Source organism: Trichosurus vulpecula, chromosome 2, assembly GCF_011100635.1.
Source record: "Trichosurus vulpecula isolate mTriVul1 chromosome 2, mTriVul1.pri, whole genome shotgun sequence".
NCBI lineage: Eukaryota > Metazoa > Chordata > Mammalia > Diprotodontia > Phalangeridae > Trichosurus > Trichosurus vulpecula.
The window spans coordinates 249932716-249939061 of record NC_050574.1 but is presented as its reverse complement, the minus strand read 5'-3'; positions in this window follow the sequence as shown (position 1 = coordinate 249939061).

Below are 6346 nucleotides of genomic sequence, written 5' to 3'. Positions count from 1 at the left end.
TTAACGGAAGCTGATAGGCCTTTTTTAATGTTTCTGCAGGCAATCAAAGCCAATTGCTTTTGACACTTGTTTCGATGAATGGAACCAATTACAGACCCTCTGTACATGCTCCACAATCTCTCTGAGTCACTTCCATTTCATATCACAATTATCCCAAAAACAAAATGTCTAGTGACCTCCACATGGACAGTTTGCATTAGCCTAGCAAGAAAATAGGGTCTGTGCGTGAACCAAATCCCTATTACACTTAAACAGGGCTCTCATGTACACCTTAAGTCTTCTTTTCTCCTAACTAAACACCCCAATTTCCTTCAATCAGTCTTCATATAACATGAACTCAAGGCCCTTCATCATCCTGAATGCTCTCTTCTGTGTGTTCTCTGTCTGATTATTGTCCTTCTTAAATTGTAGAGCCAAGAACTGAACACAACATTCCTAAAGAGGTCCATCAAAGACAGAATATAGAGGGGATATCATCTCCTTATTCCTGGAAGCTATGCATCTCTCAATATAACCCAAAATCAAATTTGCCTTTTTGGCTGCCACACCAAACTGTTAACTTATATCTAACCTTCAGGCCATTAAAATCCCAAATCTTTTCAGAAAAACTTCTGTTCAACCACAACTTACCCATCTTGTACCTACAAAGTTGACTTTGCACTCAAATGTAAGACTCTACATTTATCTCTATTGAATTTCATCCTATTAGAAAGACTCAGTCCTATGCTCTAGCCTGTCAAGATTTTTGGGGGGGGAGGAATCTTGGTGCTGTAATTCAATATGTGAGCTACTAATCTTTCCATCTTAGTGTTATGTGCAATAAGCAGGCTATTCATGGATAAAAATGTTAATACTGGGGCAAGCACAGATTCTTGGGATGCTTCCCTGGAGGACCTCCTACTACATTAACATTGAACCATTAATGGCTAGCCTTGGAGTTTGGCCATCTACCTAGTTCTGAATCCATCTAATTATACTATCATCTTGTCCATATCTGTTTATCTTTTCCACAAGAAGAATATGAGATACTTTATCAAAAAGCCTTTCTAAAATCTAAGTGTACCATAGGTAAAGCTTTCCTCTCAGGGACTAATTTAAAAATCTTAAAGAAAAAGAAAGGTTAACCTGGCATGATCTATTCTTGATAAAGGCATGCTGTCTCTTTGTAATCACTAGTTCTCTTTTGAGATATTCACCTACCATTGATGAGCTGGTCTAGAATTTTCCAGGAATCAAAAAATGGCCAATAGTTTGCAGATACTTTTCTCTTGGTATGATGCTACTTTAGCGTAAATGGAGGTCAGATGATTGTAAAATGGAGGGGTGAGGCTGACACGGCCAAACTGAACTTCAGAAATATCGTTTTGACAGCTGAACCAAGGATGAACTATAGCGAGGAGAGACTTATGGCAGGGAGACCAACTAACATGCTATTGCACCAGTCCAGGTGTGAGATGATAAAGGCCTCTGCCAGGATGGTGACAGTGTCAGAGGAGAGATCAGGGTGTATACATGAGAAGTATTGTGAAGATAAAATTGACAGGACTTAACACCAGAATGGATATGGGGGGGCGGGGTGAGAATGAAGAGTTGAAAAGTGAGCCTCCAGTTGTCAACCTAGGTGACTGGGAGGGAGGTGGTGTCTTTGACAACAATAAGGAAGTTTGAAAGAGGAGAGGCTTTGGAGGAGAAAGATAATGAGTTCAGCTTTGGACATTTTCCTTGTCCTGTAACAGATACTCCCTCCTTTCCCGTACAGGCTACTCGCTGTGGAATATCCCTCTGCAAAGCCCACCCTCCTTCTGCCATTGACCATCCTGTATCCTCCATTTTGTTGAGGGGCCCAGTCTAGCTGCCCTTCACTCTTCTGGTCTTGTCCTTGGCTTCCTCTGCAATTCAAAACTTTCCCCTCCTCCCCACCATTGCTATCTCATCCTGGAAATTCACTTAGTACCCGGGCCCTCTTTGTCTTTGAATAGCCTATACCTTGGAATATCTCTCCATAAGGCCAGTCTTTTCCTTCTCCCATTGGTGAGCTGCTTCTAAATCTTGGATTTTGTGGAGGGCCTGAGTCTGCTCTGCCTTCATTCTCCTCTTGGCCCTCTCCCTGTCTTCCTTTGGACTTTAAAACTATGCTACTCCTTTTTTTGTGTTGTCTTCCCTCATTAGAATGTAAGCTCCTTGAGGGCAAGGATTTTTTTTTTGGTGTTGGTATTTGTATTTATACCTGGCCAATAGGCAGTTGAAGATGTAAGACTGGATGTCAGAAGAGAAAACTCATTATCTTTCTCCCATCATCCTTATAGTCTCCCAGATTCATAATTTCAACGTCATTATTGATTCCTTACCCTCCCTCAACCAGTCCATTGCCAAATCTTGCTGTCCTGCTTATCTGAGATTTCTTCTGGCCTTCCCCCTCGTCTCTTCTGTGAATTTCAAAAATAAATTTCAATGACTTCTCTCCCTTCTCTCCAAGCATGCTCTCTGCAGGGTAGTGTCTAGAGAGTAGACTTTCTTAGTGGGAATTCTCCCCCTCCTGGGAAGGGAAGAGATGTGGCTGGATCACGAAAGGTGCCTAGCTGGTAAAACCCACATTCCAAAGTTGGGAGACAAAGGAGACAGTCCTTTTTCCCTTTCAGTTTCTTCACCAACCTTACATCCAAACTGGTACAAATACTACACTTACAAATGGATACATGGCTCCTTTGATAGAATTTAAGCTACTTGGGAGGATAGATGTTATATTCTTTGTATCTCCAGGCCTTAGCACAGTGCCTCGCAATAGTTAATACTTCATAAATTGCATGGTGATTGTCAGGCCACAAAAAAAAGAAAAATAAATGTAGCAGACATAGGGTGCCTGATGGGAGGATCACAGGAATGAAAGTAAGAACTTTAAAGGCGGAATCTTCTCTTTATTTTCCTTCGCCACATCTTCTGTTTATTTATTTTGAATTTATGGGATTAAAATAAGCATTTCCATAACATAATATAATAAAAAGAGATTGCATATGAAACTGCAAATGTATCATGTACAATTTGCTATTCCATTTAAATATATAATAAAATTATCTTGTAAATTTATTTTCCTTTGCTACATCTTACAAAGTTGAGGCAAATGCTTTGTTCCCCAATACACATACTCAGGAAAGGCTGCTCATTTTTCAGGAGGGTACAGGGGGTAATGTGATGTGGCAGAAAGTTTAGCTTGAATGTCAAGGAGACCTGGGTTCAAGTCATGGCTGTGCCATAAATTTCCGTTTAACCTTGTGATAAGGGAGAAGGATCAGAGAATGTGAGATCAGGAAGAAATTGAAATTCACTCACTGCCCTTCCCCCCAACCTATTTTATAGAGGTTCGTGGAGGGGAAGTCTGTGTTTCAAAGTTTCTCTCTCTCTCTCTCTCTCTCTCTCTCTCTCACACACACACACACACACACACCCTCATTATGATGAGAGTTTTGGTATCATGAGAAAAAGGAGCTAATAGGAATTACGTGAGGGAATTTGAGGGGCAGAAACTGATGCCTAAACATTAGACTTCTTATTAACATGAATAATATATTATTATACTTAAGTATAAAGCTTACATTTTAAAAAACCTTAAAAAAATGCAAGATCTTTTCAGATATTGGGCTATTTCAAATCTTCACATTATTATGAGATAGTTTAAATGTGATCCATTATAAAATAGGCTCCCAAATGTTTTGATACAATTTGTCTCTGATATTACATAAGTGAATGCAAAAATCTGTGAGAGACATCTGGTGGGCAAGACTCAAGTGTGCAGCTAAAAAATAGGTTTTATCATTTTAGGGTGTATATTAAATATTGCTACATAAAGACCTACTTCCTCTCTTCCCCCACTTTTCTCTCTTTGGAAAAAGGAAAAAGGAACAACTCTATCATTTTATTTTAATTAGCAATAAAAATGCTCTTCACCAGTGGCACAGCTGGATAGGCACTATCAACAATGGACACAAATTTGGTTAGAAAGAACCAGAAAAATGTAAGCTTTTTGAGGAAAGAGACTTTTCCCTTTTGTCTTGGTATCCTCATCTCCTAGAATAGTATCTTTCACCTGAGAGCTGAATAAATGTTGGTTGAATTGAACCAAATTACAAGGATGGCATATTGATTAGTTTGCTGGGGAAGAAGAGTGACGGAATATCAGTTAGAGGGGACCTCATTGGTCACCTACCTTGTTGTGTTCGTCCTTCATTTTCAAAGAGAATCATGACATCAGGAAAATGATGACATGACTTGCAGTTGACTTTGATTTGAGTGAGGGAAGGCTGTGCAAGGTCACCAGTCTCACTTTCTCCTCCAGAGCCATCTGGGTCCAATGACTGGATATTCATCAGGATGACTGGAGATGGCCCAGGATGCATTGGGAGACCTGGCCCTTTTAGGCTAAGACCTTTTCAGGTACTCACATAGAGTGAGGCAAGGCCCATTCAGTGAATAGGCCTCTTTAAGAAGTTAATCAAGAGATGGCCCCTTCAACGGGAAAAAAGAGAAAGAAAAAATAAAGAAAAAAAAATCAAACACCTACCTTAATGAATGGGGGAGCCCATTCAGGTTTGGGACTTGGGAATTGTTGGAAATTGCTACTTGTTGAGAAGATTTTCCTTATATCTATAGCTGAAATATTCTTTGATATAAGGGAAAATGTCCAACCAATTTAAAGAAGAGAGGAATACAAAAAAAATTCATCAAAGGAGATAAATTGGAATGTTTTGCAAAAAAGCATTTGTTAAAAGCATTTCAGCAAAGGCTAGAATTCTAAGCTATATTGTCATATATCCTCTGCATGGGGTTGACATACTAAGCCAATAAAGCTCCCTTATTCTCTGCCCCACCTTCCCCCAGTGGGACATTTTAAATTAATTAATTAAATTAATTAAAATAGCTACTTTCTACTGAGAGCAGTTTCAAAACTGTATGCATATTGTGTGTATATCAGTATTTAACTGAATGAATTGTCTGCCATGGAAATAGGACAATTACAATTGCTCAACCTGCTTTTTTAGCAGATTTTTTCAGTCTGATCACTGTGCCAAATGCAATTAGAGGTGTTACTATAGCTGACAAAGGTTACAAATACTATTTTCATTATGTGCCAGTTGGAATTGAACAATGGTAGGAAGATGAAAGTAATGTATTTTTAAAATAACATCATTGTAGAAAACTTTTCTTTTTTTCCTTTTGGAAATTAAAAAAAAACTCTAAGTACATCTAGGGCTGTGTATGTGTGTTTTAGGACATGGAGAACATTCTTTTAAAAATATGGTAATTCTTTATGATGTTTACACTACTGCTAGACACACCTGAACACTAAAGAAGAAGTGACTTTCTGGGGTGTGGGCAGCATTGGCCTGTGGGTAAAGGATGGAAAGCTAAGACTGGCTGCTAGGACGTAGCCAGAGTCGGGGCTGCTGCAGCTCTCTCTGAGGCCTTTGCCTGACTTTAGCCTTTTCAGCTGGAGGGCATCCTGAGAAAGAGTTTGGTATAATGGACTTTGTTGTTTACTTTTGCAAGCCAGCCAAAGGGCATTAGTTCAAACAAAAGACACTTAATCAAATGTCATAGCATATAAAGGGAGAACAAAAGACCCCTCAAAGCACATAAGGGAATATTTTCCTACATGTTACCACATCACCAATAAGAGAGAACACACACATAGGGAACACGTAGCTGGGGAACAGGAGTGAAGGGGCACACATCAGAGAGCTGTGGAGCCAGAGAACATTCATAGCCATTGCACCTCACACCTTGGACTGCACATCTGCTCAGATCCTCTAGTGATGACACTGAATTGTTCTCTGCTAAGTGGGTGGGTAGGTGAGAGAGGCAGGATGCATTATTTTCTCTTCTTTGCACTGTATCAGGCACACAGTAGGCTCTTAATGAATGTTTATTGACTGATCTCCTTGTGCTGCTCATCTTGTTGGGTTCATCATTTTTATGCTGGTTACATGTGTGGGACAGTCCATGTGCTCGGAGCATATACCCACAGACCTACCAATCACAAGAGCATGGGCCCCAGAGCAGAGTCCCACAGTTCCAAGGGGCTGATCTCTGCAGATATGGTGGTCCAGAGGGAATATCAAGAGGGCCAATGTCAAGAAGATGATCCAGATAGAATATGAACCATGACCAGGACCAGCTAGATATAAAAGGCCACCTCAGTCTGCTTACACACACCCATCAGGAGGCTACAATTCTGCTAGTTCGCTGGATCATAGCCAGAACTAGCAGGTACTTTAACAGATCACCTAATCATTATACAGTGGGAAAGAACCCTGTTGTTAATCTATACTTGACAAACACCCATTAAAGAAGA